This window comes from Lissotriton helveticus, chromosome 3_1 (genome assembly GCF_964261635.1).
Source record: "Lissotriton helveticus chromosome 3_1, aLisHel1.1, whole genome shotgun sequence".
NCBI classification, from domain to species: Eukaryota; Metazoa; Chordata; class Amphibia; order Caudata; family Salamandridae; genus Lissotriton; species Lissotriton helveticus.
In genome coordinates, this window is record NC_136061.1 from 424596606 (window position 1) to 424614989 (window position 18384).

Below are 18384 nucleotides of genomic sequence, written 5' to 3' on the forward strand. Positions count from 1 at the left end.
GACAGCAAGGCCGTTTCAGTACTATATTTCGGCCTGAAACCGGACTGTGAGGGATCAAGGCTTCCAGATTGTTCCAGGAAGTTAGACAAATGCTTATTAGTATGCTTTTCGATGATTTTACCCAAAAAAGGCAGCAGCGAAGTAGGCCTAAGATTAGACAAGTTGGTCCATGGAACGGAGATATTCTTCCGAATCGGTGTAACTAGAGCCTTTTTCCACTCTCGTGGGACACGTCCCGTATTGAGTGAGAGGTTCACAAGGTTCTGAATTTCCGGACCAAGCACTCTACCCACCACTCCCATTGTTCTAGCTGGTAGTTGATCTGAAGGGCTCCCATTTTTGATGTTATCGATCAACATCTCTACCTCTAACAGGGTGATATTCGGAAATTTAAGAAATATGTCAGGACTAGCACCTACTACTTTCGCCGGCGTGTGAATACCATGATTACTTGTAGGTAGAATAGATGCCTCGATATTTTCATAGATAACGTCAATCTTATCAGTGAAAAAACCTGAAATGTCGTCACATAGTTGTTGAGACGACATATCCGTACTTTCACACGCCACTGGTTTTAGAAAGGTGTTTAAAATTTGATATAGCACTTTAGGAGCATTACCTGCCGCCTCCAGTTGTGAGGTAACATAGCTCTTACGTGCAGCTCGAATAGCTTTATGGTAGGTGCTTATTGCCCTCTGGTAGCTAGATTTATCCACCTCCAGGTGCGACTCATGTTTCCTGGCGGTTCGCATAAGGCGCCGTAACTCTTCGGAAAACCAGACTTCCTGTTTTTTCGCAGGACGGCTTTTAAATATTTTATGTGGGGCAATCTGTTGTACTGCAGTGTGAATATCAAGTTCATATTTGAGTAGAGCAGAATCAATATCTTCAATAGGCTGGATTTTCGGGGCAGTATATACCTCTTTGAAGGTTTCATAAGATATTTTATGCCATTGCCTTCGCCGTACCGCGATCTGCAAAGAGCGGCTAAGAGGTACCTCAATTTTGGGCATTGAAAACTCCAAAATAAAATGATCTGTCCAATTAGTCTGTCTAGGCGCATAGCACTTAATATCAGGAAAATTGGAAAAAATCAAGTCTAAGGTATGCCCCGCCAAATGGGTGGGCCCATAATTACACTGTTTTAACCCTAACAGGGAGACATAATTCAGGAAAGATTGGATCTCCATATTATCTTTTATCTCGCTGTGGATATTAAAATCTCCAAGCAGTAGAAAGTCTTTGTCTGTTTCAATATACGGGGCCAATGCTTCCACCAAAGAACTAGAAACTTTTTTTTATAGGGCCTGGAGGGCGATACACTAGCGCTCCCTTCCTGCTATATTTGGCAGAAGTGTCAATTTTAAAAACCATCATTTCAAAAGCAGAGTTGCAACATTGATCAACAATAGAAACAGCTATGCTGCATTTATGCACAATCGCTATGCCCCCTCCTGCTTTGTTCGGTCGGTCCAATCTAATGATCTTATATCCTTCCGGGATCCCAAGTGTGATGACAGGGATCGAGTGGGGTTTGAGCCATGTCTCTGTAAGAAAGCAAAGATCAGGTTCATGCGTAGAGATGAGGTCCCAAACCTCAATATAGTGTTTGGGAAGAGACCTTATGTTACATAACAAATTCTTCCCACCCTGAATGGTTTCAGTGACCATATGTGTAATCTTACATTGGAATAGGTCTGTAGTCCAAAGGGTTGGATCACATACTGCCTGAAAATGGCATTGCCTACATGAGAACGGCCCTTCAGGAGGGGTATGTTCTTCTAACCCACAAGTTATCTGTGGGTTCATCCTTAAATACATCAAAGCCTGAGAGGAATAGCTCACCCTAACCTTCGTTGGGTCACTTACTCCAAAAGATGTTAATGCCATGGCCCTTGGTCCCGTCCGGTCGCGGACGGGCGCAGACGGGCTTCTCTCTGGCTTCTCTCAGGCGCGTCCTCAGGCGCTCCCTGCGCGCGACCGCTGCGCGCTCAGAGCGACGAGAGGGCTAAGTAGCCCCTCCTTGTGAACAACTAGACCGCTACCCGCTGCGTGTAAGCGGAAATGGAGTGAGTGTCTCGCTCTTACCTGTCCGCCCTCCGCTCTACGGCGCTATTTGCCGAGTCGGACCGGGGCAGGCAGGCTACAACATCGAGCAGACTTCCTTCGATATGAGCAAGTATTATTTATCCTAGTGACACCCAGTAACGCGAAAGATCATTATTAAAAACGGCGCTACAAATTTGTATTTAAAACCATTCAAATTGTGCAATATTTAAAACATCAAATCCCAATTACAAACATATAGTGCTTGGTCCAGTTATAATTACGCTTGTAGTCGCTAGCTGGCGTCAAGCGGATCGGGGAGACACTGCCACTGTCCTCCCTAGCCGCGGTCAGCAGGCAGCTCCTCGCTGCCTAAGTAGCTCCTCCTTGTGAACAACTAGACCGCTACCCGCTGCGTGTAAGCAGAAATGGAGTGAGTGTCTCGCTCTTACCTGTCCGCCCTCCGCTCTACGGCGCTATTTGCCGAGTCGGACCGGGGCGGGCAGGCTACAACATCGAGCAGACTTCCTTCGATATGAGCAAGTATTATTTATCCTAGTGACACCCAGTAACGCGAAAGATCGTTATTAAAAACGGCGCTACAAATTTGTATTTAAAACCATTCAAATTGTGCAATATTTAAAACATCAAATCCCAATTACAAACATATAGTGCTTGGTCCAGTTATAATTACGCTTGTAGTCGCTAGCTGGCGTCAAGCGGATCGGGGAGACACTGCCACTGTCCTCCCTAGCCGCGGTCAGCAGGCAGCTCCTCGCTGCCTAAGTAGCTCCTCCTTGTGAACAACTAGACCGCTACCCGCTGCGTGTAAGCGGAAATGGAGTGAGTGTCTCGCTCTTACCTGTCCGCCCTCCGCTCTACGGCGCTATTTGCCGAGTCGGACCAGGGCGGGCAGGCTACAACATCGAGCAGACTTCCTTCGATATGAGCAAGTATTATTTATCCTAGTGACACCCAGTAACGCGAAAGATCGTTATTAAAAACGGCGCTACAAATTTGTATTTAAAACCATTCAAATTGTGCAATATTTAAAACATCAAATCCCAATTACAAACATATAGTGCTTGGTCCAGTTATAATTACGCTTGTAGTCGCTAGCTGGCGTCAAGCGGATCGGGGAGACACTGCCACTGTCCTCTCTAGCCATATGATGTATAGATAACTATCTTATCTTCAGAAGACTACTCTTTGCTACATAACCACCATCCTCAAAAAACACATGTACACCATATCCCTTTGTATATATCAATATTTTGATTATATGTATGTATGTATCTAGATATGTGTATTTCTTGATATAAATATGTATAATAACGTACTTATGTAGCTCTTTATTTATTACGTTACACCTACTGTAAAAAAAAACAATTGGAGTCTCTCCAATGCACTATTAAATTTTTCACTCTATACCTCTCTCAAACGATCCTCTACCTCCACTCTCTGACTCACCCCAAACCTCATTCTACTGCTATGATCTCCAAAATAACCCTTTCTAGACTCTTCCCTCGTCTATCCCTCCTTGGCTCACCCCAAACCTCATTTTAATGCTATGATCCCCCAAACAACCCTTCTAAATTCTTTCACTCCTTTCCCTCCTTTGATTCCTCCCAAAACTCATTTTACTACTATGATCTCCCTTATCCATTTCTAGAGATTCTTCCCTCCTCCATCTATCCTTATTCTCATCCCAAACCACATCTTACTACTATGATCTCTCTATAAACTCTTTCTAGGCTCTTCCCTGTTCTATGCCCCCTTATCATTTTCAATCCAATTAATAGACTCACATGTCCACCACTGAATGAACTAAAATGTCACTGTACTAATACATCACTAATCCTTTTTGGGTTTTGGAGTAGCGTGCTACTGACCGAAAAGCACTTTGACGCCTCATCAGGGGCAGTAAACGCTATATGAATACAATTACAATAATATACAATGTCGCTGTATCATGCTATTGCTACTTGTTGTCTGGGCAGCTTCCGCCATGCCAGGAGTGGCTGAACGCCAATAGATTGCTAAAGTCAAATTTGTGGTACAGCTAATTTTTTGCTCCAATATAGGAATACGAGTGCCTGTTTTGGTCCCAGAGTGATTATGTGTGCAATGATGAGAAGGAACTCTTCGCTGTTTTCTTTGTGAGTCTTGCTAGTACCTGACCTGTCTTTAACATAGTGTTCCTGAAGTATAGCGGTTTCAGTAAGCGATGGTAACTCCATCTTTATGTGTAGGCTTATTTTCTCCCAAATGGGTGTTTGAGAAACCTCCATTGTTTGGAAATGGATGCTGACTGGGCAGTCACAGACTTAATACAGTAGCAGATGATGCCTAATTGGGAATACTCATGCTTGCTAGAAAAAAAGGAAACGTAATGTGCAGAACATTAGAGTACTTTAATTACTGCTCCCTGGCAGAACACATAAAAGGATGGGTACGTGGGGGCACAGACTCGTTTACAGACTGGACATTCAGCCTGCAGAATCATCTGAGGATGCTCATAGCTCAATATGAGGCTGCAAAGGTTACAAGGTTCATTTATAATAAAAACTACATATCACCAACATACCACCTTAACACATGATCTCTACTGTCATTTCAATAATAGATCAATTTGTAAAGTAATTATGCACATATACATTTATGATTGGAAATTGTATGTTGTGAATGTACTCTTACTGACCTATGAGCAGGTGTGTTTCATTTTGAAGTTGTCTTCTTGGAGCATGAATAAATACAGACACATATCTTCAAATACAATAGAGTGTGGATAAGAGTGGTGCTGAGAGGAGGGTGTTGGGTACCGGCATTGCTGTGGGCATTTGAGAAGCGGCGCTAGTGAGGTCAGTGGCGTCACTAGGGTTGGTGTCACCCGCTGCGGGGAACTCATGGGTGTCACCCCCCTCACGACTTACCGCATGGACCTCCTCTGCAGGAAAAGTTAAGTGATTTGCCCAGAATCACAGGCTGATGAGCTGTGGCCGGGATTCTAACCTAGTTTGCAGCTCTAGCCGCTAGGCCACAGGTAGCCCACCCAAGCTTGAATCTGAGACCATCGGATCTCTGCAGTAGGAGCATTAACCCGAAGTGCTTTCTTACGTCAATGGAAATAAGTGACGGAGGTGGACGGTGGCGCAGATCAGATGGAGTGCCAATTCGCGGTCTCTGGGTATACACCCCCCTCCTGGCTGAATCAGTGTCCACAAGGGGTCGCTCTTTACCACCGCCGAACCCAGTGCCCTGCGACCTGTCGTGCAGTGCCTGTGACTCACACTGACCGTCAGTGAGAGGCAGTGACTCACTCTCCGCACCCTCCTGACTTCCTCTGACCTACCGCCAGTACGACCAATCAATCTATTAGGAGACAAAAATACGCCAGTGCACAACTGGTGTCCACAAAGTGCACAGAGAGGCCAACCTAGCAGCTCTACCTATATGTCTAAATGCCCGGACAGTGGAGGCGCTGGTAATGCCATGCTCGCCGGGTCACACTGCACCCCAAAAACACCCAAGGCATTAAGCAGCTTGGCAATACAATCTTAAAACACAAAGGCATTGAGCCAGGCTCAAGCCTGCTTATCTGTGTTGAAAATCTGTTTATTCTCTTTTCTTGTTTTCCAAAAGCAGCAAGCATAAGCAATTAACTAATGCTAATAGGCAGAAAAACTGCAAGGCCATGAGCCTTTCTTGTCTCCCATGACAAGGGCGCACGGGCCCCTTCTCCTGTCTACATCACTATTGAGGTGTCTTGTGATCTCAGCAGCGGCTCGCTGCATCCCTTCCACACCACAGTTTGGGAGTTTAGAAAGAACAAAGCTGGCCAGAAGGGCTAGCACACCTGAGGGGAGGGTGGTGGCTGGAAGCTGGCAAAGTCTTACTCAAACTCGAATGCCTTCGCAGAATTTAGAGCCCGCCTCTGACTTTTTTGTTGGGAGATTGCAGGGCTGAGGCTCTCAGGGGGACATGATTTAAAATAAATACCTTTGTATTAACAGATTGGTATAGGGGCTTTGAAGTGGTAAATGTCTTCTTGTTGGAAAACCAAAGAGTGGACTATTTCTGGCAATCGCTCGGTGCCTATCAGTACTTTAGGGTCCTTATAGGAAAACGGATGCAGCGCAGTGATATTTAACAAACCTAAACTCAGTAACACCTACTGGGAGATTCTGTTGTGCAACTGGCACGAATAGAAGGTACCGAGGCCCATCTATTCTCGCTCGTGACCCATCTTCGCCCTCCGTTCGCGTGGAGATGGCACAGAGGTGGCATACGTAATGCGTATAATGTCACTCTACTCTTCCCTGCGACAAACCTGCCTCAACAGGGTGCACGTGCTTTAACAGACAGCTAATTTGTAAGAGTAAAACCACGCCATCTTTTCTTCTCTTTAATGTTCCCGTGGCTCACAATCTGAGTTCACGGATCGATGCATGCTTACATAACTTGTACCCTCTTAAAGAGACTGAAACTTGGGGAATAGGACAGTAACAAAGCAATGTCTTCTCTTTATGCATCTTTACGTCCATCGCGTGCGGCGCAAGCCCTACAGGAGCTCCGTAACCTAAACCAGATTGGTGTCACCCCATGATGGGTGTCACCCGGTGCTGTCCGCACCCCCCGCACCCCTCTAGTGACGCCACTGAGTGAGGTGACTGGGTGATTAGGGGTGTTAAATGAAAGCGGTGATCTTACTTGCTTTCATTAGGACACATGGCACCTTTGCTATCTCACTGGATAGAGGTATTTTTAATATGACATATTTTCGACCTACTCTCTCTGTGATTTGATTTGTTTCTACTACTCCCGGGATAGTTTAGATGGTTCGGTTTGGAGTTTGCAATGGTGTGTTTGGATCCCTCCTATACCCTCCTTGTCTTTTATGCTTGCAAGGTTGATTAAATGACTCTCGTTGACTTGGGTTAACATTAACAGCCCATTTTAGGGCTTCTAGGCTGTAAAATGTAGGTGGGCAACGTTTGAGGAACCTGATTTGAATTACAGGTCTGTATGTCACTTTTGAATCATTGCATGTTAATTGAGCTCTCTGTCAAAAATGTCTGCATAGTTTAAAAATGCCAAACCTGTGGCTAGCCACATCACTTGCATGAGGGTCTCCCCATGTTTGCTGTTTCTTTTCAGCTTTTTGATTTTTGTGATTTTTTTTACCTTTGTCTTGACAAACAATTCCCTTTCATACTTCTACTTTTAAGACTATATACAAATTTCTAGAATTCTTGAAGTTCGTTAGGGGTTATTCCTGTGAAGCTGCAACAGATTCAGCCGTGGAGGATGAGACGCTATACAAATACATATTATTATCATTGAAAAACTCCAGAGAAAGTGCAAATGCCCCAAGTATGAAAGACTTTCCTTCCCATTATGCACTCCATAAGCATTTACTCATGCCCTAGGGAAAAGAAAATGTACTCAAAATGTTGTGCACAAACTTGCCAGGGCATGACTCCGTCCACGCAGTTCCCACTCATTGGAGCTGATTTTTCTCCAATGTAATAGGATTGAGTAAATAGATTTACAGATACCAAATTGATGTTTTGTGAATACAAAACTTTAATTTTCAATTGTAAATCATATAATTTGCACAGTTAAATTTACACACGCAAATGGCTATGCAAATCAGGTGCTGTGATTTATTTGGAAGAGGAATATTTACATAATTGGGTAGCAGAGGTACTTGTCTATGCTTGTGGACATTAGTATATATTCACTTTATTGGCAAATGAAATTTGTAAATGTGCCTTATGTAATTCAAGAAGGAATTGTGCACCTAGACAAAGGCACATAGAGTACAAAGGTGATTAAAACAAGCATTGGCGCAGCCAGGTGAAGCTTTTCAAATGCTAGAAAACAACTTTTCCCACGGAAATTAGCAATTGATTCAACACACGGAATCCTGTGAACGTAATCCCATCTCTTCCTTTAAAACCAGAATGAGTAACATTCAACAGCTCTTCGCTTTGGGAAGTCTGTCTTTTCCAATATCTTAACCAAGACTTTCAGTTTAGAGTTTGGTTACTAGCTGGCACCTCTTTTCAACAGTGGTTAAGCTGGTGTATTTGAAAGTTCATCAGGCACCATCTCATTTTATGTTGGATCGCTTGATGGTATCTAGCCTTATCGGAGCTATGCTTGAAGAGTTGATTTGAAGAACCACCAAAGTAGCAGGGATCCAAGTCAGAGGCAGGGGCACCCCACTCGTCATTCACAGAAAAATAAAATGATATTAAAACACCATTTTATTTTTGTGTGACTAGCTTAGGCATGTAGGTAGGGCGGGGCTGGGAGGAGCGGTGGGCACACAGAAGCAGACATATAAGTTTGGCCGACCGTCCTAGGAGGGCCAAACCGACATTTGCACTACTATTTCTCCAACCCAGCTATGTTCAAATCTAGTTTGAAGAAAAGCTGCATGCTACAAAGCAGTGTATGAGCGGCAGAGCAAGCTGCTCAGACCAATCCTGGTGCTGCTCTTATAGCATGAGAACAGTATCTGGATTGGCTGAGCAGCCTCTGCCTTCGCAGAGACTGTTGGGAGAGCACCAAGGTGGTCATCGAAGTCGGAAGCAGTAGCGAAAGGTACGTTTTTATAAATAATTATTTTTCCTTCCCCTTATCTCCCTCCTCCCCCCCGCCCGTCTGTCCCTTGCCTACCCACCTTCATTTTGTGGCAGCCACCACGGGTTACAGGTGGTCCAATTTGCCCCAGCCCTGAGCTGAAATGGAATACAGCAGAGATTAAGTTAAAATCCTCCAGACTCAGATTATCAAGGTTGACCACCGACTGAACTGCTAGGCACATTTCAGCTCAGATATGATTTGTTGTATCAGCAAATAATGTATGAAAGTAACTGCAGCTCTTCACAGCTGGATGAGCCACGATGGACAACTAAAGTGGCTGAGTGACCTGCTTGTGGCTGACATCTACTGTTATCGGCTGCTCACAAGTTCAAATGCTGACTAGGCCTGCTGAACCTTCAGTCCTCTGGGGTTGGTAAACTTTGTAACATTAAAGTTAGGAACTGTAACACCTATTATTTTACTGCATGTAGTGCTTCATGAAGCACACATGTAAAACAAATTATTATTATTGTTACAGTCAGCGTAAATGGAACAGATTGTTTAGTGTTTAGAGGACGATTCACTGTTGAGTCTATCCCCAGGACAATAAAACCATTCCACTGTGCCTATGTCAAGCCTTTTTCTTACTTTTATTACCATGTTTATTTCCACAACTCCTGCTGTAAACATATTCCATGGAGGTACTACTCTATCTGTGTAAATGGGACACTTAGGCCCACTTGGATGAGGGTGGTGACGGGATACTTCATGCCCACCTGCCCCCTCCGTCTATATTCAAGCACCTGGTTGAGATGGTAGTTGAAGTACCTGCCATCGGACCACTCATTTGATGGTCTTCTCACATATGCAAATGGTGTTAAATGCTTGATGAATTTAGGGTATCCGTTTGGAGCTGTCTGGACTCCCCACTCTCCCACGTTCTGCAACAAAGCTTCCAGTGCAGTTAGAAGCTATTTCTTCCTTTTCTTCTTTTCTTTCTTTCTTCCTTTTCTTCTTTTCTTTTTCAATAAAAATGATTTGAATTAAAAAAAAGAAGCTTTTGAATACGGCCTAGAAGTGGACTCCCTACTTTGGTGATTTGCTTCCAAGAATAACAATCTTAATGGGAGGTCTGCTCTTCTATCTTCTCCTAAACAATTTCCTGAGCACCTATGTATTCAATAAATGTGCAGCACAAGTATGCTGCTGGAGTCAAGTGTGGGGGTGTACTCTTCCTTGTGATGCCGTAGGACACATTTGGTCCTTCATAATTTAACGTAACCTTTGAAGATCATGGAATAATATATACCACCTGATTTTGCTCACAGTTGATTTCTGAGAGGGAATCTAAGAATAGTGCATTAAGGATGAAGAAAATAATTACCCTGAGGAAGTCGGTGCTAAATGTTGCCACATTGACAAAACACGTGTTGGCTAATTTGGCTACTTCCATGATTGTTTTGACCTGTCAGAGATGGTATTAGAACTAAATAAAAGAAAATTGCATACTGTGGACAACTACAGGACTGGACATTTATTAAATGCATAGGTGCTCAGGAACTTGTTTATGTGTTTCTAGGAGAGTCTTTTCCTGATATAAGAGGGGAGCGGTGGCCGCCATCTTACCTTTGAAGCACCAGGTAGATATGTGGCATATTACTGAGTTCTTACTCATCTCACCTCCGGCGAAAATCTCCACCACCCAAACCTGGCTCAATAACCTAACAGCACTTAATGTCCAACCTACCATCGTGGATTCTGCGAAATCCCTAGGCATCACACTCGACGCCAAGCTCAACATGCAACAGCACGTTAGCAAAGCCACAAAAGGAGCTAACTTCCAAATCAACACGCTGAGGAAACTTAAACCCTTCCTCCCTGCCAAAGACTTCCAAACTGCTGTACAAGCTTTAGTCATCCCTCGCATAGACTACGGAATTGTGGCCCTCAGCGGACTCCCGCTATCCACAACAGCACCCCTAAGAGCCTCCCTGAACGCTGCCGCGAGACTCATCACTGGCTCAAGAAAACATTCGCATATATCCCCAGACTTAAAGTCTCTAAAATGGCTCCCTTTTGAAGCCAGAATACAGCTAAAAATCGCAGTTATGACACACTCGGCCGTGCACCACAAGGCACCCAACTACCTCGCTCAAACGTTGTCTATATCAGGAGGTTCGAGATCCAATAGAAGTACAAAAAATCTACTCCTGAAACCTCGTAGATTCCGGAAAGAAAAAACATACAAGCGCTCCTTCTCAGGAATGGCACCCAGGATCTGGAATGCGCTCCCTCCTGAAACCAGGCTTATCACCTCCACTGCACTCTTCAAGAAAGAGGTGAAAACCATCCTTCTGGCCAAGATCTCCTGAACTTTATAGATGCTGGATCAGAGACTCTGCATCGCTTTGTATCATTGATCACCTTGTCTCCTGGCACTATACTCTTACTTGATTGTGACACTACTACGCTACTCTCTTACTACCGACCAATATATGATACACTTTAGTTTATTGAATAACCCTCCCGATGCCCCCACCCCGTGTTCTCTCTATCCTAAGAAATTGGTATAAGCCATCCACACATCTAAGGTTTACCTGAACCCTACTGTAATGGGATCAATGACTTGTGCCGTCTTATATTACTTGTTACCTGATTGTATATTGATATGTTTTCTGTACGTTATTGTTATCCTATTATGTTAGTGACTATTATACTGCTCCCATTATCTCTGTTCAGTCCTGCTGCCCCTATCCTTGTCTCTGTGAGGCGCTCTGATATCTGTAAGGATCTTGTTCGCGCTATATAAAACTTTGAATAAATAAATAAATAAATATAAATTTGAGATAGGGCACGCACGAGGTCTGCGCATAGATACCATGCCACCACTCTTTTGTTTATGCTCTCTTGTCATGGTGGCCCTTGTACCATACAGACCCCCCCCCACCTCCCGCCATGCACGCTTGAGCTTTTGAGTGAATATAACCTGCCTCTAAGCGGCCATCTCTAAATATGATTTGGCGGCTATGCAGCCATTCTCCAAGAAACACCTTTATTTCTGGACTCCTCTTCTGGGAAACACATGCTTTCTGTGTTGCGGAAAGCATTACAGATCCCAATTTGATAACAGAATAAGACGCCCCTACCCGTGAAACATAGGAAATGTAGGCAGTGAGCTCTCCATCATGAGAAAAACGTCTGAGCCTGATTGGCGCACAATGGGTGACTCTCTAAAGTTACATTTTTCCATTTGACCCTGAAAAAAAGGGGCGCAGACAATCGATTTCAAACTGCATTGCAAAAGGAAGAAATGCAATTACTTTTGAGTAACTAAATAGGAGAACAGAGATGAATAGCAAACAGAAGTTTGGATGGGAAGGGAATGGAAAGCTCTGACATGCTGAATGTTGCTTTAGAGGGGGAAAAAGGCAGGCTTGAAGTACACGTGACTTTTTGCAGACATGGCGATCATGAGATCAGGAGCAACACTAGACCCATTCTGTACCCATGGGTCATATGGAGCTGCCTTTCAAGTGTGAATGTCCGCTGTCTCCCGAAACAGCCCCCAGCTCCCCACCGAACACCACATCAAACCAATTTGCACACATAAACATCCTTTTCAATGCAGAAGCTCTTCTAACAAAGCGGTTCTGGGAAAGGATACTTTCAGCACGGAAAGAAGACATTTTGGCTGTTGAGTTCCAAAAGCGAAAGCAGCAGGGAGTGAGTCGAACTTGTTTGTGTAGAAATTGTGATCTTTAGCTAAAAAACTGAACATTACGCTGCCCTTCGCTCATTCAAAGGTTGAGTGCTTTGTTTTAGGGACATCTTAAGGATTTTGGGGGCCCAGGCCAAACATAATATGGGGCTCCCTGCTCAACCTTTCTGAATTTATTATACATTTTCAGCTCATTCACGACCTTGGCAACTATTGTGGGGTCATTGATAGCCCTCTTCCTTGGCTAGCCTACTTCTGGGCACAACCCTGCAACAAACAGTTTCTGTCTGGTTGGCCAGTACCAGAAATGTAGAAAGGCTAATGTTGTGAGCAAGCTCCTTGGATGTGGTGCAGCAGACTGGTGTCTCATCGTTCGGGCCGGTACATACGAGTGTGCCTTTTTGTTTAATGCTCTCCACTCCCTGCTGTGTGAGGAACAGGAATTTTGAGTCAGTTGGCACTATGCTGTGAATGCAATGGCCCAGCAGCAGATCCACATGTATGGCGCAGTCAAAAAGGGAGCGTATAATGCTGCTATGCACTACACATCGACATGCGTCCTACCCTCTTGGCTTAACCTGGGCCCTAACTCAGCACAAGCATTCTCCAACTGCACTGAACTAGAAAAGCAGAAAGGCTAGTGGTCCGACCAAGCCTTCTACCCCAGCCGTGGCCCGTGCGGTAAGAGCGGTGGGGCCAGGTGTGGGCGATTTCGAGGGACGTTGTTGAGGGGAAATTAAATAAATAATTAATTTCCCCTCGTCATCGTCCGTTAAACCCGCCCCCCAACCCGGCCCCACGCCCCCACCACTCTTACCTGCACGTGCCGCGTCTGTTCTACCCAAAATGTGTGGTTTCGTTTATATGTCAGCATTCATGCATGCACTGCTCATGGGTGATTTTGTTTACTGTACTTGCTACTGCTGCATTGGACTGCTATTCGGAGAGCAGTGGCAATAGGCTGTAATCGCCCTGGCCTGACAGTAGCTCCCAATAAACAATGCAATCACAGAGGGAGCAAACAATGGCAATCGTTACTGCAAAGCAAGTGACACATACTATAGTAAAGGCTGGTGCAGATGGGCTGGGCCTATGTACTATAGGCACTTATGTGCTAAGGACAAGATGGTCTTGTCCTCAGCGCAACCATCCCCAATGGTGCTCTGGACAAGACCATCTAGTCCTTGCCCGCAAGGGATTAAAATGCAACATTTTTGCTGAATCTACCCTGTAGATAATCGGGATTTTTCTTTAACCCTCACTATCTTTCAGGCAAGGGACCGAATGGCTCGGCAGCCTGGCTGGCTAAAATAAACACGCATTGGCACAAACAATAGGTCTCGCTTTTGGGGCCTTATAAGTGTTTAGGCAGAGCTATTGACTTTGCCAATGTGTTTAAGCTGTGCTGTAGAGAAGTGTGGCTGCTGTGCAGCATGCTGAAAAGTTTTAATAAAAAAGTGCCAGAAGCATTTTTGTTACCTTATATATGACCAGGAAGGCATTATGTCCAACAGAACAGCCATATTAAACAAGCACTGGCGTTGCCAATAGGTCTCGCAGTAGGAAAGTTGGAGCTATTACAATTGCAAATAACAATGCCTTTTATTTTTGTTTTCATGTTAAAAACATAAAGGGCTTTGTCATTTACAAAACCAATAGCTCCAACTTTCCTACTGCGAGACCTATTGTGCACTGTACAGTGTGGGTGAAAGTGGCACTGCGTGGGTGTGAGTGGCTTTGAGTGAGTGGCGTTGTGTGGGTGAGTGGCGTTGCATGTGTGAGTGGCGTTGCATGTGTGAGTGTTGTTGCGTGGGTGAGTGGCGTTGCGTGGTGAGTGGCGTTGCATGGGTGAGTGGCGTTGCATGTGTGAGTGTTATTGCGTGGGTGAGTGGCGTTGCATGGGTGAGTGGCGTTGCGTGGGTGAGTGGCGTTGCGTGGGTGAGTGGCGTTGCATGTGTGAGTGGCGTTGCATGTGTGAGTGGCGTTGCGTGGATGAGTGGGGTTGCGTGTGTGAGTGGCGTTGCGTGGGTGAGTGGCGTTGCGTGGGTGAGTGGCGTTGCTTTGAGTGAGTGGCGTTGCGTGGGTGAGTGGCGTTGCATGTGTGAGTGTTGTTGCGTGGGTGAGTGGCGTTGTGTGGGTGAGTGCCTACGTTTTAATTTTTATCATGCTCCTGCGGAAATTGTGCGTAAAACAATGAAAGTTACAAGTTTATCATTATTTATCACGTGAACTATATCAGCCATGCGTCAGCGCCATTATACATTATAAGCAAGCTCTTTTCAGATGTGACTTTGAAATGACATTTAGGTAAGAGATTGAACTCCACACGTCACACGTGCTGGAGCCTGGTGTAATATGCCGGTTAAGGTAATTGATCAGGCAGGAAGGTTTGAGTGTTAGTAAGTACGCTTCATTTGTAGCTTAAAAGAAGGCAGCAGTCACGTGTGTGGGAAGGGTGGGGTGCTGAGCAGAGTGCCTGTTGAAGAAACTGAATTTCCTTCAAGGACACCCTCTCATGCGTGTCGCGCTCACTGTCAAATAATCGACAGCCCCAAGCTAAGTAAAATAAGTCAAACTTCAAGTAAAGCATATGTTTGGTGACTTCCCATTCCCCCTTTCATGAATTGCAGACTTGCCACCGCGAAAGTGATGAGTAAATAATTTGGGCGTAATTGTGTTTTATAAAATATGGTAGTTTTAAATAAGTTACAGGAACATGTCAATTGGTTGGTACTAAAATAAATCGACGAGCTGGCGGAGCCTGAATTTCGTGTTGTATGCTGGAGGGGGAGGTGTGCTGGGAGAGAGAGTGGGGAGGGGGCGGAGCGGGAGGAGCGTCGTGAGGGGAGTAAGTACGCTTCATTTGTAGCTTAAAAGAAGGCAGCAGTCACGTGTGTGGGAAGGGTGGGGTGCTGAGCAGAGTGCCTGTTGAAGAAACTGAATTTCCTTCAAGGAGACCCTTTCATGCGTGTCGCGCTCACTGTCAAATAATCGACAGCCCCAAGCTAAGTAAAATAAGTCAAACTTCAAGTAAAGCATATGTTTGGTGACTTCCCATTCCCCCTTTCATGAATTGCAAACTTGCCACCGCGAAAGTGATGAGTAAATAATTTGGGCGTAATTGTGTTTTATAAAATATGGTAGTTTTAAATAAGTTACAGGAACATGTCAATTGGTTGGTACTAAAATAAATCGACGAGCTGGCGGAGCCTGAATTCCGTGTTGTATGCTGGAGGGGGAGGTGTGCTGGGAGAGAGAGTGGGGAGGGGGTGGAGCGGGAGGAGCGTCGTGAGGGGAGAGAGAGTGGGGAGAGGGCGGAGCAGGAAGAGCTGCTCTAGGCAGGCTGGGGAACAGATGCTGCTGGGGAAGTGATGAGGGGAGGTGCCCTGAAGAAATGCGACACGGCAGGCAGGGGAGGGCGGGCGGAGCGGAGTGCCTGTTGAAGAAACTGAATTTCCTTCAAGGAGACCCTTTCATGCGTGTCGCGCTCACTGTCAAATAATCGTCAGCCCCAAGCTAAGTAAAATAATTCAAACTTCAAGTAAAGCATATGTTTGGCGACTTTTCAATTGGTTGGTACTAAAATAAATCGACGAGCTGGCGGAGCCTGAATTTCGTGTTGTATGCTGGAGGGGGAGGTGTGCCGGGAGAGAGAGTGGGGAGGGGGCGGAGCGGGAGGAGCGTCGTGAGGGGAGTAAGTACGCTTTTGGCAGCCCCTTTATAACAAGCATGAGATGGGACCCGAAAACACTGGAATGAGAAGGGGCTGAAAGGAGCTAGTGACAGAGTTCAACTAGAGGAGAGGTGGGCAAAAACAATGAAAAGGTGGACAAGGGAGGAGAGAAGGAAAGGTGACAGAGAACTGCTGGAGGAGCAAAGAGGAGAAAAGAAATGCGACACGGCGGGCAGGGGAGGGGGCGGAGCGGGTAAAAAAAATAAGGGGAGGGGGGAGGAGAAATGCGACACGGCGGGCAGGGGAGGGGGCGGAGCGGGGAGAGGGTGTGAAAGCAGCAGGGGCCTGGAGTGCGGCTGAGGGAACTGATGTGCACGCGCTTTTAAGCTCAATGCGCATGCGCATTGAGCTTAAAAGTCACGGGCACTGCAAGGAATCGCCACGATTCCTTGCAAGTTAGTTAAAGAGTGGTTAAGCCCCAATAGTCTCGCAAGCTCGATGCGCATGCGCATCGACAGGCGAGACCTAAAAATGTATGTACAATAAAAAATGTCCTTATTTTCCTTTTGTTCTTGTAATGCTGGCAACTTGTTTTTGCCTATTCCAATGGTTGTTTGTTAAAGTATTTTTTTTGAGGGGGCATAAACAATTGGAGGTTTAAGGTTGTGAACTAGTACCTGTATTATAACACTAGCAGCGCCCAGACGCTAGGGGAGAATCAACAGATGGCAGATTTCGAGAGCATACTGAGGTGGTGTTGAGTGATGTTGAGGGGGTAGTGCTGGTGGTGGTGACTGGTGCATAGATGATGCTGAGGTGATGCTGAATGATACTTAGGTCTTCCTGAGTGATGATGATGTGTACTATTGCAAAGGCGATGCTGAGTGATGATGTTGTGGTGGTGCTGAGTGATGCTGTGGTGGTGCTGAGTGATGCTGTGGTGGCGCTGCGTGATATTGTTGTGGCCCTGAGTGATGATGTGGTGGTGCTGAGTGATGCTGTAGTTGTGCTGAGTGATGCTGTGTTGGTGTTGAGTGATGCTGTGTTGGCTGTGAGTGATGCTTTGGTGTTGCTGAGTGATGCTGTGGTGGCCCTGAGTGATGCTGTGGTGGCGTTGAGTGATGCTGTGGTAGCGTTGAGTGATGCTTTGGTGGCGTTGAGTGATGCTGTGGTGGCCCTGAGTGATGCTGTGGTGACCCTGAGTGATGCTGTGGAGGCCCTGAGTGATACTGTGCAGGCCCTGAGTGATGCTGTGGTGGTTCTGAGTGATGCTGTGGTGGTGCTGAGTGATGCTGTTGTGTTGCTGAGTGATGCTGTGGTGGTGCTGAGTGACACTGTGGTAGTGCTGATTGATGCTGTGGTGGACCTGAGTGATGCTGTGGTGGTGCTGAGTGATGCTGTGGTGGCATTGAGTGATATTGTTGTGGTTCTGAGTGATGCTGTTGTGGTGCTGAGTGATGCTGTGGTGGTGCTAAGTGATGCTGTGGTGGTGTTGAGTGAAGCTGTGGTGGTGTTGAGTGATGCTGTGTTGGCCCTGAGTGATGCTGTGGTATCGCTGAGTGATGCTGTGGTGGTGCTGAGTGATACTGTGGTGGTGCTGAGAGTTCTTTCTGGAACTTTATTTATTGAGATTTTCAAAGTACAATACAAGTACTTTTCTGCAGGCATCAGTCCTGACAAAGCATACATAACATGACACTATATCAGTATTACAGATGTTGACATACGGGTTGAGTCCATTGCAGCAATGTCCTCCATGGCAGGTTATCACATCAGTACCTGTGTCTGCGACAACCAGTGAGACCAGTAAGTAGATAAACCTTATATGCGTTTCATCATTATACCATCAACATAACATTAAAGAATCTGCGGTAATACAGAAGTGGGTGGCCATCCTACGTTTTCACGATGTCTGCAGCATTTCAATATATGTGCCAAAAGAGTGCAAGGTCTGTAATCTAGAACGTGATGAGATCGTTATCTACATCTCTACAGCAATATTTGTAGTTGCCTGATCTTCGACTTGCAATGCATTAGGGTGATTCACAAGATAGTTCCTCAAGGGGTCCCATATATCCCTAGGCCTATTTCGTAGTGGTTGTGTTTCCGCATATACCTGGTTTTGGTCTTGGCAATATATAATGTCAGTCAACCAGTCCTTGAATTTGGGTGCTCTTCCCCTGCCCCAGCAACACGCTACCCTGCGTTTCGCAGGCAGTAAGGCAATGTTAACAAATTTCCTAGTGGATCGTGGTATCTGAAACGTGTATCCCAATAGCATAATGAGTGGATTTCTATCTATCACCCCACCTATCATTTCCAGCAGCGCCTTATGAACTACTGTCCAATAGTC